General features: G+C 41.5%; 1 long non-coding RNA gene across 1 annotated transcript in view; it reads left to right on the top strand.

Annotated features, from left to right (window-relative positions):
- LOC109254469 (uncharacterized) overlaps positions 1-16,344 on the top strand; it is a 220,154-nt gene extending 203,810 nt beyond the window's left edge. Inside the window, exons 6-7 of the long non-coding RNA XR_002074829.2 lie at positions 11,577-11,872; positions 14,990-16,344. This is a non-coding gene — a long non-coding RNA (uncharacterized LOC109254469). The remainder of the gene's footprint in view (positions 1-11,576; positions 11,873-14,989) is intronic.
- Positions 16,345-16,553: the final 209 nt, after the last annotated feature.

Here is a 16,553-nt window from a genome sequence, read left to right as displayed (position 1 = left end):
TAACAAATCAAACTGACACCCCTTAGTCTTTAGCATACTTACCTTCCTGAATTTTAATTTCATAAGATTCAGCCTAAATGAGCCGTATCTTTATTTGCTGAAGGCCATGTGAAAGGTAATAAAACAGTTTTGAGTAAGAGAGAAATTTTCTTTAATGTCTTTGTTTTCCTATGGTTTTCTTCCCCATTCCTCTCATCCTTCAGCTCTGCCAGAAGCCACATCACAAAAAGTCCCTGGTCATTTCAGTTCCCGTCATTGGTTGTCATTTCTGAATCTGAACAAGCCTACAGGGGTTATATTCATCCCCTTTCCTGTTGATGCAATGGGCTGATGAAAGGAAGACACTGTTTCTGCTCGCAAGGGTGGAAAAATAGTTGTGACGGACACCAGTGGTATGGGGGTGTGTGTGTAGAGGGGTGGGGCATGTTCCCAAGGAAGAGCTAGAAGTTAGTATCCGCCAGAGAAATATGCATTCATGCAAAAGAAAGGCCACCCACTTTTAGGCATGGGGAATAAAGCAGTGAAAATAAACATAATAATCCCTGCCCACATGGAGTTTCTATTTTGGTGGGAAATTGCTATTCAGACCTCAGCCTTGTAGGATCAGAAACCTGATTAGCGAACACCCATTTGGAGTTCATCTTCTAGAGCTAGATGTCAATTAACTAGCCCCAGAGAAAGTGATGAATGAAACCAGAAAATTGACGTTATGGGAAATACTTGTTGCTTAGAAGAAAAGTATTTGCCCCTCAGCATGATCAGTGCAGTCCCTCCCTGTAGTCTGTGATCAAGCTACTTGAAAAAGCCAATCGTAGTCAGAAATTTATTTTTTTAACTGAATGATTGTCAACATATTAATTTATAATCAAAATGACCATCCTACAACCATCCTATTTCTTCCTTAGAGAACCAAATCTAACCATGATGAATATGAACTCAAAATAAAGAAAAAGAATGAGGCGAACCAGAGGTTAGTAGCATCGGGCTTAGCCAGACTCAGCCATCTCATAATAGAGATAATCTTGCTGTTAGGACTGGAACATCCAAAGTCTAACAGCCCACATTCCCTCAGCCCTAGATGGAGCTTAGAAGACTACTGTCAATATTTCTTCTGTGAAGCTTCCAGTTAAGCACATTAGCATTTCTGAAAACAGAAGATGGCAATCATATCACCGTCTAGTCTTATAAGCCTCAAAGCTATTAGGTGTCTTGAAGATAGCTGTGCTGAACAGGGCTCTGATCCTTATGTGCAGATTGGAAGAATAATGCTCAGGGCACAGTCTTATTTGCCTCATGTTCTGTAGGAAAACTGAAAAAGTCTTAGGCAACCTCTTTGAGAATCAGTTTTGCCATCTTCAAATGAACAGATTGAATTATGTGATCATAGAGTTCCCTCTAGTTCTAAGGCAAAGGCAAACTGAAGTTGGTACCACAGATCAGTTCACCTGAGAAAGTGATTTATTCAAGGCACTGCAGCAAGGTTGTGGCCAGAAAAAGAGTGTTAAGTGCTTAGTGTAAAGAATAAAGAAGAGAGTCAAGTCAGAAATTGGAGGCAATCAAGTATAAGGAAAGACGTGAAATGACTATTTAGAACAAAGATAGTATATGGATAAACTTGGAGTATGTATGTATGTATGTATGTATTTATTGCTGTTTCTCAACTCCATCAAACCCAATACTCCTTTCCTACAACATACATTTTGTTGTATGTTATACTACAATAATCAGATATTTGAAGTTACATAGAATCACCATACATGTCAAGTAGCTATACATGCAGACTGAGAAGTACATGTGAATTAAATGGTAAATCCAATACCATAAGCTTGAGCAGTGATGTGGCTGTCCAAAACAGTAAACAATTTCCTGACAGTGCTTCTAATGAGAGAAAGTATGCTCTCCTTTGATTTATATGATGGTAACACTCTGGAAATGTCAGTGTATATTGAAATTTTGCTAAACATGTAAATACTAAAGTGAGGTTGTGCTCTAGGTTGGTTTAATTGTGGACTTATTACATGCTGTTGCAGAGAATTTTTTTTTAATGTTTGAAAAAAATGTTCTGAGAGAGACAGTGTGTGTGTGTGTGCATGCATGCGTGAGTGGGGGAGGGGCAAAGAGAGGGAGAAAGAGAATCCCAAGCAGGCTCCCCACTCAGCAGGGACCCTGATGCATTCGTGAGATCAAGACCGGAGCCAAAATCGAGAGTCAGATGCTTAACCATCTGAGCCACCCAGGTGCCCCATGGAGAGAATTCTGATGTTTTATAGGTAGAGGAAAGTTCTTCATTGTGCAAGATTATCTAGAATCCTTGGCCATGATCATTGCAAGAACCAATAATGTTTCCTAAGATTTCAAAACACATTGTAAGGGGAAGACTATCCTCCTTCGCTTGCCCATCCCCTCATTGGGTACTGTTAAGAATATATGCAGTGGGGGAGGATGTTTAAAGGAAACTTGCAGGCCTGCACACCCCTGAGCTTTGATTTTTATGATGTTATTGTCCTTGGTGACAACCACTCTCTACTGATTCTCAGTCTCCAGTTATTCTACTGCTGTCTAAACTTCTAAGGAAAAGGCATGCCATTTGTTCACCAAGATCACATTTAAGCTTTGTTTGAACAAAGCAAGTCAAAAAAATCTATTTGCTCCTCTAGACTGCCCCTAGCTTCCTGGGCCAATCAAGTCACATGGCAGGTCTCCCCAACTGGCCATTCCATGCTTCCAGCTCACTCATCATTTAAACCATAAGTTTTGGCTTTCAGTTTTCTCAAGCTGATGTCCTGAATTCCTCCACAAGTTGAGTTTTAGAAAAAAAAAATTCTAAAGGCAATTATGGATGGCAAAAAAGAATACAAAATGGCTATTTTTACCATATTATTGGTTTCTTTGAGAGCCTGGCATATTGGCTATGTTTGTTGTCAGGGCTGTCCAGCTTTCAAGTGGCATAGAGCGTGAGGGAGTATATGTCTATCTGTGTGTTCATGCCTGTGTACGTGTTTGCTATGCAATATATTTATGAGCTGTAAAGATAATTTACTCTTATGTCAAAGAGTCAATCAATATGGGGCATATTTTTTGCACGTTTGCAAATTTTGTCAGGTAACTCAATATGGAGATTTAAAATGAAATAGAAGAAAGAAAAGATGATTAAGGGTGTGATCAAATCACTAGCCCCTCTATTCCTTATGGAATGATCCCTGTTCTGGCCTTTTTCTTGTATAATATGTACCCAGTACTATGCTATGTTAATATAAATGAAGCAGCTCATGGTGGTTGCAGTATTACACATTTTCAAACAACAGCATTAGATTAAAGAAAAATGTTTAGAATACAACTAATGATCTGAAGAGCAGGTGTTATTTTGGAATTTACTGGGGTTTTAAGTAGAAACCAGGTGTTACAAGGAAGTGATAATTTGAATATTTGATACATCTTGGCATCTGTCTGCAAGAATCAGACCCAAGAGATGTATTTTGCCCAGTAGACAGTGTGCTAAAGCTCACTAGTACACCATTCATCAGTGGAAGTCATCATTCTAATATTGTTAAGCAGTGTATAGACTTCCCTAACAGGGCGAGAGGTCACAGCATCTTGAGAAGTACTAGATTCTTTTTTCTTTGACCTTGAAGGCTATCGTATGACATTTATCCAGTGATGGAAGGGATCCCTACCCTTTGAGCTTTTAAAGACAAGCTGACAGGGATCTTGCCACACCTGCAAATAACTCAGTGCCTTGGCATTGCCTACCTGTCCCTGGTCATCATTATCTGGGGTCATGGCTCTAAATCACTATTGTCTTGTACTCCTCTGTGGCCAGTGCCCTGGGGAATGTTCTGTGTGCAGTAGATACATAGTTAATATTTCTCACTGGCTCATTGGCTATTCCCACACGAAGGGAAGCAAATAACCTCAATAAAACCACAGTATAGTGGCTGACAAACTCTCTAGACTTAGTGTTAAATGCCGATTTTCAGTGCATTTCCTAAATATAAAACAAATTAAGCTAGCCCGTTTCAGAGAAGCTACCATTTCTTATGGAGTTTTTGAAACTTTTCCAGAAGGTTTTCTATCATACAAACAGAACCTGTTTCTGAAAATACATATTCATTCAAGAACGTGAAAATCCCACCTACAAGTTCAACAGCCATTTTACTCTGGCCAATAAAATTGCCTTATCTTAAGTGATTTTTTCTTTTTCCTCCTCTCTCCCGAATCACAGAACAATATTCCAGAAACCAGAATCCTTTGATTCTTAAAGAAGAAATATTCACCTTGGGAGAGAGGCATAGCTTATCTCAGCCCTAGACAATCATTCCCATTTCTCAAAGACTCATTGAACCAACACTGTTGTCACTGTTTGTACAACAAAACATTCTTTCCAAAGGACTTTAAAATAAATAAATAAATCCCAGGATTTCTGCACAACCATCAAGCCAACTGACCAAGTCCTCAAATAGTTAAGTTGAGCAGTTTACTTAGAAAGGCTGACAAATTTGCTTCACTTCAAAATATCATTAACACCAATAACACATTTGCCCAAGCCTATTTCTAAGTTGTAAAAAAAGATTGCTACAGATTAAGACCCTTGATATAATGCTATAAGCTCCTAACAATGGTATCTTTTATAGTGAAGAGCGACTGCAGACACAAATTGCCCTCTTTCCTGCACCTTTTTCACAAAAATCAATATTAAAGTAGTATCTGCCTTAACTCTCCCATACACTATATGAGAAAAAACCACAGCTGTGCTTAGGACAGTTTAGGTCAATAAAGAATCGATACTGTGGTTGAATCTGTAGAAAGATAAAAGACTTAGAACTCTCTACACGGGGACCCATTGTTTTCTCTCTATTCTGTAAAGCAGCAGAAGGGCATCACTTGTCTGTGGGATGCGGGGGGGAGGGGAGGTTTTTTTCTTCTCTTTTTTAAGATTGATGTGCATTAAGTGTTGGTGAAAAGTAAAGGGGGCACAGTCCACATGGGGGGTGGGGTGGGAGAAAAGGGATTGTAGACACTATTCCTTCTATCAGATTTTTTTTGTCCCTCCTCCGAGCAGTTCCTTCACAGGGTCAGGGGCTGGGTAGAGAGGAACTTGTTACACAAATCCACCCAGGGTAAATTGGAGGTCAGATGATCCCAAGAGGCAGTCTGGATTAAAATCTTGGTTATGTTGAGTGGTCTTGGACAAGTTACTTTACTTTCCTTAAGCCTCAGTTTCCCCACCTGCAATGAAATAAAAGATGATAATATTAGCCAGCCTACAGACTTTGCAATAGACATTAAGGGGCTTACCAGTGTCCTAGCATCTTCATAACCATGGTTCTCAGGCTTCTTGTGGTTAGATGGGGCCACATAACTAGTTCTGGCCAGTGGATTATGAGAGGAAGTGACATGCTTTACTTCCAAGCTGAGGTGGTGAGCAGCCCTTGGCTTTCACCTTCCCTGAAATAGCAAACTCAGAGGAGGCCTCCTCTTGAGAGGTAGAGCCTTGGAGTCATGAGATTAGAGTCACCTATGTGTCACCACCCAGAGGATGGTTGACCCCTAAAGAGTCACTCGGATCTATAGTTTTTCATGGGAAACAAACAAGCATTCCTTATGCTGTGCCTTTAAGATTTCATACATTTAATTTCATAGATTAAATGTATGAAAGTTTTTTGCCACGATACTGGAAACAAAATAGCACTCAGTTAATGTGTTCGTTAAAAAACTACAGTCCAGGCAGGGGAGAAGTTTGAACAAAGAAGTGGGATGAAATGGCACAGTGCATTCAGAAATTCGGTAAATAGAGGAATTCTTAGAAAAGAATCATAACATATTAGAAATGGAAAGCATATTTAAAAACATCCAACTTAGGATTCCTGAATGGGTGTTGTGTAGACACCCAACCAAACTTAAGAAATTGGGAAAATGCTGCCTGTTTAATCTCCCTCTTAAAGATTCTTAAGGCATATTTAAATTACTAAAGGCTCTGAGAAGTACTGCACTAGAGAAATCTGGTCAATTTCGTTTATTCCAGGGCTTCTCAAGTTTGACCATAAAATGCTTTTTCCAGGTGATGCCAGTTAACTTCCTATGGAAGGCCTTGTTACTGTCCTCAAAGAGCTTATCAGATAAATTGTTCACATTTGGCACTAATATTTGTTGAGGATTAGGTTCTTCTATGCATAACGAGAAGCCTGTATAACAGTGACTTTAATAACATAAGTAATAGCTACACTTATAGCCTTATTATGTGACTTATCGTCTTAAGCTTTACATGCATCTACCCTCTGCATCTCCATAACGTTCTCTCTTACATAATAAGAGATCTGAAGGTGGAAGTTTAGGGTTGGTGAGGTGACTCAAAGCTTTAAATCTCTGCAGTTCTATGGTCCTTCCCTCATATTCATTTGTAAGAGACTGTCTGTGACAGCTCTAGACATCAAAAAGAGTGAAGACATGCATAAAGTATAAAGAGAATCCCCCCACAGAGTTTGCTTCCCTTTCCTTCAAGTTCCTCTATAAGACCCATCTCTAAATATCTATTTCTACCTCTGGTCAGAATCATGTCACATGGGCCCACATATCTGCATAGGAGTCTGAGGAAAGTAGACGTGAGTTTTTGTTGTTTTGTTACCGCGGAGCATATTGTTGCCCCAAACCAGGGGGTGGTTTAAGGCAGGAGGAGAATGGCTATTGGGTAGACAATACGTCGTTTCTGCCACAGCCCAGCACATGATCAGATTTTGATCTCTGCTTTTGGGCAGTGTCCCTACTATGATTCTCACTGACACACGTATGAGTGGAGGAGCAGACATGATGGAGATTTGAAAGTGATATTTAAGGAAAGATTTAAAAAGAAAAAAAAAAGAGTAATTGTCAAATTTGAACCCAAGGAAACTCAAACTATTCTTCATCTTTTTCAGAGCCGTCCCACTGGGGAGGCCAATCTCCATGGGCTGAAGAATGATAGAACTCTGGAGGGGATATTCCATCTGGAATCTCAGTGTTACCTGTTTAAAGCGGGGATCATAAGAGTCCCTCCCTCCCTTGGTGTGTAGTGAGGATATTAAATAACTTAATCCAAGTAAAATCCTCAAATTAGAGCATGGTCTAGCAAGTGTTCAAAAAACGTTTTTGCTGTCACCACACTGGCTTTATATACTTACAGATAAACTATTTCATCATGGATTCTAGTTCAAGGATATGATGTGGACTCCACACAGAGGGAATAACACTCACTCACTACTTTTTTTTAATGTTTATTTATTTATTGAGAGAGAGAGAGAGAGAGAGAGAGAGAGAGAGAATCCCAAGCAGGCTGCACGCTGTCAGCACAGAGCCCAATACCAGGCTTGATCCCACAAACCACGAGATCATGACCTGAGCTGAAATCAAGAATCAGAGGCTTACTCGAGTGAGTCACCCAGCATCCCATAGCACCCACCTACTTCTGGGAAAAAAAATCTACCAAACCCAGATGTATTACCTCCCTGAAGTAGTGAACCAGAGCGGCCAGTATGGCATTGTGGCAGATACCAGAGTGGGAATTGGAAGTTCGTACAAATGCTGCTCTCTTCACCTGTAAGTGGAGGGGACCGTCGACACACCTCCATCCCCACAGAATACCAATGACATTTACATGTATCCTAAGTTTTAGGCCTATGGAATTTTTGGTCAGGGTTTGTCTTTCCTTTTTCCTTCTTCCCTGGAGGTTTCTTGAGCAACATGTTCATCCCAAAGCATGTCACGTGCTTTTCCTACTGAATGCCCTAAACGTAGGATAGATTTTCTTTAGGTGTCTACACACTTTTTCCCCCCAAGATTAAGAGTTGCAAAAAAGTTCCTTGCAACTGCTCTCACTCTACGAACTATAAACACTGAGGAATATCCTTCCCCTGTATGTTACTGCTCAGCATGAGTAATCAGAGAAAATTGTAACATGTTGTGTAGTTATCTAATGAGACAGAATTATTGATTAATTCTCAACTGAGGGTTCACTGCTCTGGTTGTGCTCACCCCACCACCCCTTTCTTTCACCTTCTCTTGTCTCTAGAGAAGTTGAACTAATATACAATGGGGACCAGAGAGCAGGTGCTACATGCCCATGTCCTTCTATTGTCTTGTGGGCATTCAGCACTCAGCACGCAGCCCAGGGCAAGTATCCCGCCTTCTCAACTGCCATTGCTGCTTCCCTGGGCACCAGGGGTCAGAGTCCGAGCTCTGTTCCTGCTGCCAGAACCACAGGTTCTGACAGGTGGGATAAACCTGGTCAACACACCACACCAGGGAGCTGTGTTAAGTGTAGAGTGTCTCCATCATCTTTACCAGGAAACTCCTGTCTGAGGCTAAGTTCAAACAGATGGAAAACTGGGACAAAAATATAAAGGTGTTTTGTACTGGGCAAAGCAGGAATTGGAGTCACCCCAGCTATAAGCCACAGTAGCTGAGAGGTGGACTGCAAATGGGTTCATGCACAGACTTGGGCTTCTGACAGACTTGCCGGGGTGGGATACATGGTGAGTTCCTTTCCAATTGGGTAGCCTTTGGCAACTTGTCTCATTTTCCTCTCCTCATTTGGTTTTCTTATCTCTAAAACCCCGATGGTAATTTTAACCTCAATGGGCTATTGTGAAGATAAAATGAGATGTTAGAGGTAAAGGACTTAATGGTGGTGACAGGAAAACAGTGGCTGTTAGTTGTTCTAGGTTTTTGTTTGTTTGTTTTGTTTTGTTTTCTTGAAGACCATATGGTGACGTTTTGAATCCGGACTCCAGGTAGGAAAGAGAAAAATTAAAAGAAGAAAAGTATATTCAAGTTTATGTATTCCAGTCTTATGTCTTAGGTAACCCTCATCGTGAGAGAGAAAGGGAGGGAAAATAAACACTGCATGTACAATAGCAGATTCGATATATTTCTGCTGAGGAAATGCGGGTGTAGTTTTGGGGGTGGCAGGGCAGCTAACTCTCTCCTCTTCTCCTGAAGCCCTGTTCTGATCCTTGGGGGCTCAACAGGGTCCAAGACAGCTGGGGCACACTTCACCTCCTTTTGGGTTAGAAGTCACCCATCCCTCTTGCTCCTTCTCTGGCTCACTGCTCTGCAGAATTATTGCTGTTCCGCCCCCCACCCCCACCCCCTGCTCCCATGCAGTAACTTGTATCAGCTCTGCCAACTGGTTTGGGACAGGCTTAACATCAAAGTCCTTTATTTGGATTTTCCCTTCATCTCCAACTGACTCTGTCCCAAACTCAATTTCCTCTTTCCTCTTTTTCAATTAACTACAGTTGCCCAGAGCCGGGGAGATAGGAAGAGATACTAGGGGCATACATCTGTCATTATTTATCTGGTAGTGTATGGGGTATGCTGGCATTCAGATCCCTAATATAGCCTGTTGGACTCAAATAATTCTAGACATATTTGATTTTTGTAAAAGATAGAAACAACACACAATGAGCCTTTACATCAACCACCCAAGGGGGCATTTAGAGAGAATTTCCAATCTATTCATGATCTGTTATTCCCAGCCCTAAAAGTTTCCATGTTATAGCAGAATACCTAGGGACTCCATATGTTATGGGAACACAGCAGAACCAAAATGAGTTGAAAGAAGAATGCATTTGATTCAAACATGGGATGAAACAGTACCCAAGGAGCCCCCATTTCATTGTCTCTACCTGGGACCCTGGGACAACACAGCCATCTCAGCCCCATTCAAGTGTGACATTTCTTTTGAATATGACAGTGGCAGCGACCTTGTCATTAACTGATGCTATGAGCAACATTTCAGCTTTCATAATTCAGTTAATTTTCAAGCCACTGGTTACTGAACCCCCAGTATAATTTTCATATAATTAAGCCACACACACACACACACACACACACATACACGCACACGCACACACACGCACACAGACACACACGTTCCGACCCACACAAAACATCCAACAAAGTGGCAAATAGCAGAGGAAAACAAAACTGAAAACCCTGAAAAGCTAGAAGCAAGATTCCAATCTATTTTTTGGTTTCCTTTTAGCAAAGGCATGTGCATTTGGAAGGAAAATGAGTAAAAGTCAGTTGGGGCTGAAGGGTGTGGGGAGGGAGAATGTTTGTTTTCCATCCCCTTTTGGATTCCCATGGAAAGGCAAAGTATAGCTTGCACTTTCTCTTTACTGACCAGTTACATATCTCACATACATGTGATGAAAGCAACGTACTGGGTAAAGGAACACTATATTTTCAGTTTAGATGTTAGTTCCCAAACTGTACAGAAAAGTCTTAGAAAGGACATTTAGCTATGTCTTCATACTAGGAAAGATTTTGATGAGAGCTTAAAATTTCAACAGAAATACTTAAATGTTTGGGTAACTAAAATCCATATAATGGCTTTGAAGGAAAACAAATGGTTGTTTTCATTTGTCATAGCAGAAGATTGAATTAATGCTGAAAGAATCTGTATATCGGAAAATTTATGTGTTTGCTCTCATGCACAGGTCAGGTGAAATTTGCTGGACATTTGATTTCTGCGTTGTGTTCTCTGAGCTTTTTATTTGCATGGAAGGTAATCCAAAATTCAGAAAACTTAGTTTCTTTCCTAACTGGATAGGATCTTTCCTCAGCTATGTAATCTGATTTTTCTCAAAATGACTTGTCACATCAATATATGCCCCTCTCTCTCTTGACCTTGCTTAAATAACATTACAATTTTAGGATATTTTATCCGTTGCTAAGAGAGATTCAAATTAATATTAGCCTTATGCTGATATTGTGTTTCGCAGGGAAACTACATATGAAACTTAGGGATTTGAGAGGATGGAAATATTAACCAGATTGTAAATCCCTTGGAATCAGTTTTATTTCCTCTTGCTGTTCCTCTTTCTCTTGTTTCCCTCTTCAGTATCACTCTCTTTTAATCTCTCACCTCCATAGGCCCGTCTGACCTTTATAACCCCCTATTCACACTCAGTGGGTAGAGAAAAAGAGGAAAATAGTAAATATTTAGGATTGTTATTCTAAGATCTTGTGGTCCCCTCTCTCTAATATGTAAATAATTGAAACAGAATCTGGCCAGCATTCCCACAATGGGTCAGTTCCAATCCCAGCATTTACCAGGAGTTCTCGTGAGGGATGGAAGGCAATCACCTGGGCCTTGGCTTTACACTCTGCTTTTATTTGGAGTGACCAAATTCTCAGAGTGGTAGAAAGTGGAGGCACCCCAAACTCGAAGTGATTTAAAACAACTCTATATTCTTTAATTCATAAATGACAGTGAAAAAAAAATGATACATTCAGACTTGTGAGCATTAATTATCTTTATCAGTGGAATTTCAGGTGACTTTCTTTATTTTTCAAATAATGTTCAAAGCATTGTATCTCTCCCAACTTAGGAATGAAAAGTGGGTATTTTCTTCCACTATGTTTACCTTATCTTTTTTTTTTTTTTTTTAAATTAAAACACCTTGTGCATCCAGTAGGTTTTAGGATCCTGGGAAGAGAGATCATTGCCTAGGAGGAAAAGGTGGAGGAACCAGTAGATATGGGGTCCCAGCCCCCTCTTCAGCCTCTCCTTTTGGTTCTTATTCCTATCGTTTTAGACAGCATTTGCAAATACTGGGGACAACAGAATGACAACCCAGGAAAAGAGAAACAAAGAACTGAATGAAAGGAACCTGCCCATCTCACAGACACTCCGCCATCTGAAGCGTCCCTGAAGTATGGCTAGCTCTCCAGCTGGGCACTCCCATCTCAGAGAATGGGACCTACACTTCTCCTGAGAGATGAGCCCAACGCCTAATGGATCTCAATGTCAGAAAGACTTCCGCGATACCCATCTCACATCCTCCTCTCCTGAATTTCTTCACATTACTCTCAGTTAGAGCACAGCTTCGAGGTGAGATAATTCTCCCCTCTCCTCCAGTCACATCCCTCCCTGATTTTAGCAGATGACTATCAGGTGCCCCCAGTCTCTGCTTAGCTAAGCTCTACACATTTAGTTCTTTTAATCTTTCCCCATAAATCAGTCTCTCCAGCTCCTTAATCATTCCTGACAGATGATTTACCCAATAGTTTACCATCAGAATGTGAGATCGTTGTCTTTGAAAGTGTATCAATATAAATTATTTAAAAAAACATTATTAGTATTGAGTCCTTGGGGAGAGAGGAGAGTGAGGGGAGAGAAAGAGGAGACAGAGAGAGAGAGAGAGAGAACCCCCACAATTCTTTAATAAGACAGCTAAAGCAAGAAGTCTAGTCTTCTTAAATGAAAATACACAAATGATTGCCATGTTACTGAGAGCCCTGAGTCAACACAAGGAAAAGTGTCTTCCCGACTTCATGGAAAGCAAATGTTCTTTCTAAAAGGGGATGGCTGACCATTTAATACTTCATGTAGTAGTTAAGCCAAGGAACTTTGAAAAACAGTTTTACTGCAACTCTGTTAAAGAATGAACAAGTTCTAGTAATAAAAGCCAGCTATATTCCCAGGCAGCACTTGCCTCACCTCATGCTTTTGGCAGGCCTGCTTGTGAAGGAGGTAGAGGGAAGAAGAAAAAGAACACTGTATTTTCTGTTCAGCATTGCATATAAACTTCCCAACATGGCCTAGGAATTTTCAATAGCTTTCTGATCTTTTTACAGCCTGACATCATATTCCTCTACAGTGACATCATGGCTTTTAAGGCTAGGAATCCAATGGTACTAGTATCTTAAAATGTTCCCAACCCATCAAAATTTGGCATTTAATGCTTTTCCTTAACAACCTTAAGTTTCCAAAGTTTTCTTTGGGTTTTGAAGACTTCAACCCCAGATCCCAGATAAGTTTCTATGTGTTTACAAACTGCGAGGCCAAGCCTGTGAGTAGCACCTTATAAAAGAGGCCTGGCTGGGAAGGTGGCTTTACTGGAGGGAGGTTCGATAGAGTCAGAAAAGAGACAAAACAGTCTGGGTTCAAGAAGTAATGCTTTCTTTCTCTTTTTCTCCAAGGCCAGCAATTTGCACCTCCTTCCCCATTCCCTGTGGGTCTGTTCTAACCAATAATTTTTACCACAAGACCAAAAAAAGAAAAAAAAATTCCAACCTTCCTCATGATGCTACTGCCCTAACTTCCCAGAAACAGAGGCACAGGCCCTTTGTTCCTCACCTGCCAGCAAGGCAGATGGAGCTTTGGTGTTTCAGGGTCTCAGGCAGGCAGACGGAGAGTATTACCCAACCTTTCTTCACAGAGAAACAAATGGGGCTAGAAGCTGGATCAGAACACTGACACGTTTCTCACTCAGGCGTCGGCTAGAGCTGCCCCTCGAACTGTCTGTGGTAAACACTCATTCATCAGTTTGGTTTTGGTTTTGGTTTTCATATCCATCATGGACAAATAGGTATCCAACTGAGCATGATCCGTATATGGCTTTACCACATGCAAAAACCCTAGGCAAGGTCAGCAACACCTGAACTGGCCTCTTCTTTCTTCAGAAAGAGAAAGGCAGTGTTCAGGCACTTGAATGTTCTGGCAATGTGAAATTGCTACTAGCCATTTACTTTCAATGTCCGTACTTGCCATGTCATGGGACATTTCCAAACAGTTTTGAACTGGCACCCAGCCACCACATCCTGAGTCCCACTGTACTAGAGCAGGGTCGGCACGCTAGGCCCCAGGGCCAAATCCCACCCAACCCCTGTTTCTGTAAACAGAGTTTTGTCTGACACGTATGAGTTTTCTGTGGATGTGTCCCACTGACACAGCAGAGTTGAGTAGTTGCAACAAGGTATGCAGCTTGCAAGAATAAACTATTTACCATCTGGCCCTTTAGGAAATAGTTGATGGACCCCTGTCCCACCAGGGCACACTATGTAACAAAAAGAGGGGGTAAATTTCAGCAAAGTTTATACCACCTATCCTCACATTACCCCCTTCTCTTCTAAGAAGAGATGACATTTGACACTTCCCTTAAGCTCTTGGTTCTGGATTGGAATACTGTTTCCCAAAAGGAAGATGCCAAGGTGTTTGCTTTATTTATACTTCAGCACCCACAGGCCTAGGGAGGATTTACCCAGCAATTATCATCAAGAAGAAAGACTTTCTGGGCCTTCTCCATGTGTGTGTGTGTGTGTGTGTGTGTGTGTGTGTGTCCTCACCCACATTTGGTGTACAAAAAGCCATTCCAAGGCTGAACCAAATTACCACGAACTTGCTGTGAGAATAAACAGCTAGACCCCACTGACCATGTTCATAAAGAAGTTCTTTTGTTAAAGAAAGCCACTCAGGAAGAGGGAGGGAAGGGGCAGAGAAGAGGTGCAGCCTGCCTTTAAGAGGGTCTAGATTGCTCTAATCAGAAACAGCTGTGGCCAGTTTAATGCTGTCCTAGGGCTCATATAGATGTGACATCACGCAGAACTAAAGCTTGGCCAAGGAGTTTTACTGGCGAATGCCTTAAACTCTAAGGATTTGGTTACAAATTTGTATGTGGCGTGTGTTTTTTGAACAAATTCACAACTGGGAGCCAACACCACACCCCATCCCCTTCTAGTAACCCAGAGGGCTGTAAACAGGGTGGTGGGTTTTTGTAAGCTTAGAATTAAAATCTTTATTAATTTTAAGCTAAAGGGAAGTAAATGAATTTGCCATCATTCCAGTTTATTACATGTCTAACTAGAAAGGCTTTCACAATCAGACCAGTATCCTAGCCAAGCAGGAGGAACTGGGAGACACTTTATATTCTAATTTCAAACTGCAGGGTGTCCCAGGTGTACTATATAGGATTTCCTGTAATTTACCAGCAAAAATAAGCCGTCTACAGGAATATGTTTGCCATACTGTACATTTGTATTAATTACCCAGCAGGATAAAGTGATTTCTTTGTGATAGAAAGAGATGTGGATCTACAGGAAAATCATTAAACCAAACAGGGAAAAACAGACACTTTTCTGTTGTTAAGCAGTTTGGCTGGATTCAGGATTGGAGTCTGGGAGTACGTAATTGGTACCATTTTTCTCATACTCACTTAGTTTTCTCCAGGAAAGGAGAATGGCCTCTCCAACGGAAACCAGCAACCAACACTGAAAGGTCTCTGCCGGCTCTCTGAAGGTTACCAGGAAGTACGAGACCCGGGGACTCCTCTCAAGCAGTATCATGTTGTTAGAAAATTACTCAGAGATTAAGGAGTACATGCGTCGTGATGAGCACCGAGTGACGTATGGAAGTGTGGAATCACTATATTGTACACCCGCAACTATTGTAACACTGTATGTGACCTATACTGGGACGAAAATAAAAACTTAAAATTAAAAAAATAAAATTACTCAGAGATAGGCAAAATCACACCAAGGATGGGACGCAACCAATGCTAAGCAGAAAAGACAATGGGTGCCAGAAAAGTTCAGAGCGGGGGAGTGCACTGTAGGCTGAAAACATAACTGAGGGCTTCACGGTAGGGCAGAGTTTGGGCAGGATCTCACAGGAGTATAATCCAGACGTGTCTACAGGAAGCAGTGAAAGGCAATGGGGAAAGGAGGTAGACGAGGTGAGGAGCCAGGTTTGTGCCACAGGGGTTCCGGTGACAATGTGTGGTCAGAGAGACTCAACGTGAGGTTATTGAAGTCGCCCCGAAGTCATCTGTTGCCATCATCTAAGTGTTCTCCCCTACTTCTCAAATGTTCTCCATAATCTAGAACTTCCACTGACCGCAGTCTGAGATGAGCCTAAGAAAGAAACTTCTGGCCTCTGTTCTGGTGTAATATACACTGTAGCCTGAGTTTCAAAGAAAGCAGAGCCTAGGGCAATGGTGTATGTGCTTCTCTTTGATTAGGGAATAAAGCCCAGGAAGCAAATGAGGGAAAAGGGGATAAGACAAGAAAGAGAGTGCTGAGCTGGCCCCTGCTGGGGAGCAAGTGTCACTGCCTGCTCCACGTTGTGGACTTTCTCCTAAAAGGATGCCCTTTTATGGCTGCATCCCACAACACTTGGTTGGTAAGAAGCAGGAGGAAGATTTATCTGTCAGCTTCTGCCTACCAATGGCCAAAGGTTCCCTCCATGGGACCTTAGCTTCCCTACACTCCGGGGCTGTGCGCACATGAGTTCTCAGCTGTCCTGTAGCCTCACACACCTTGGAGTCAATAGGAGAAAAAGCCAGGATGGGGGAGCGTGCACTTAGACCCGTTCATCCCTGCAGTGGCACTTGTGTCCAGAAGCTTCATAAGTGAGCTGAGATCATCTGAACTGGCACACGGAGGTGCCTGACTCATATGACAAGCCTTTTCTCCTAATTCCCTGAATTCTATCGTTTTTTAATCTTCAGGTGGTTGTCTTAAAAACAGCAGTCCTGAAAGAGTGAACACTGAAAGACATTGAACAAAAAGTCCTGAAGATCAAAACACACCTTCCCCTCCCCTCTCAGGCCTTTCCCTGGGATATATCAGGGCCTTGTTTCATCTTTGACAAATGTGGAACAGGACTACGTAGTAGTCTTTACTAATTAAATAAGCAACTTTGCTGTGGAAATATCAACTGACGTCAAATAATAGCCATGTACCCCACTAAAGAGGAAGGAAGTCCTAGAATAATGTCAGAATGTGTTTTTCCC

Source organism: Panthera pardus, unplaced genomic scaffold, assembly GCF_024362965.1.
Source record: "Panthera pardus isolate Hobbes unplaced genomic scaffold, ASM2436296v1 HiC_scaffold_25, whole genome shotgun sequence".
Taxonomy (NCBI): Eukaryota; Metazoa; Chordata; class Mammalia; order Carnivora; family Felidae; genus Panthera; species Panthera pardus.
Note: the sequence above shows the minus strand (reverse complement) of the source record. Positions and strands in the feature narration are given on the sequence as shown.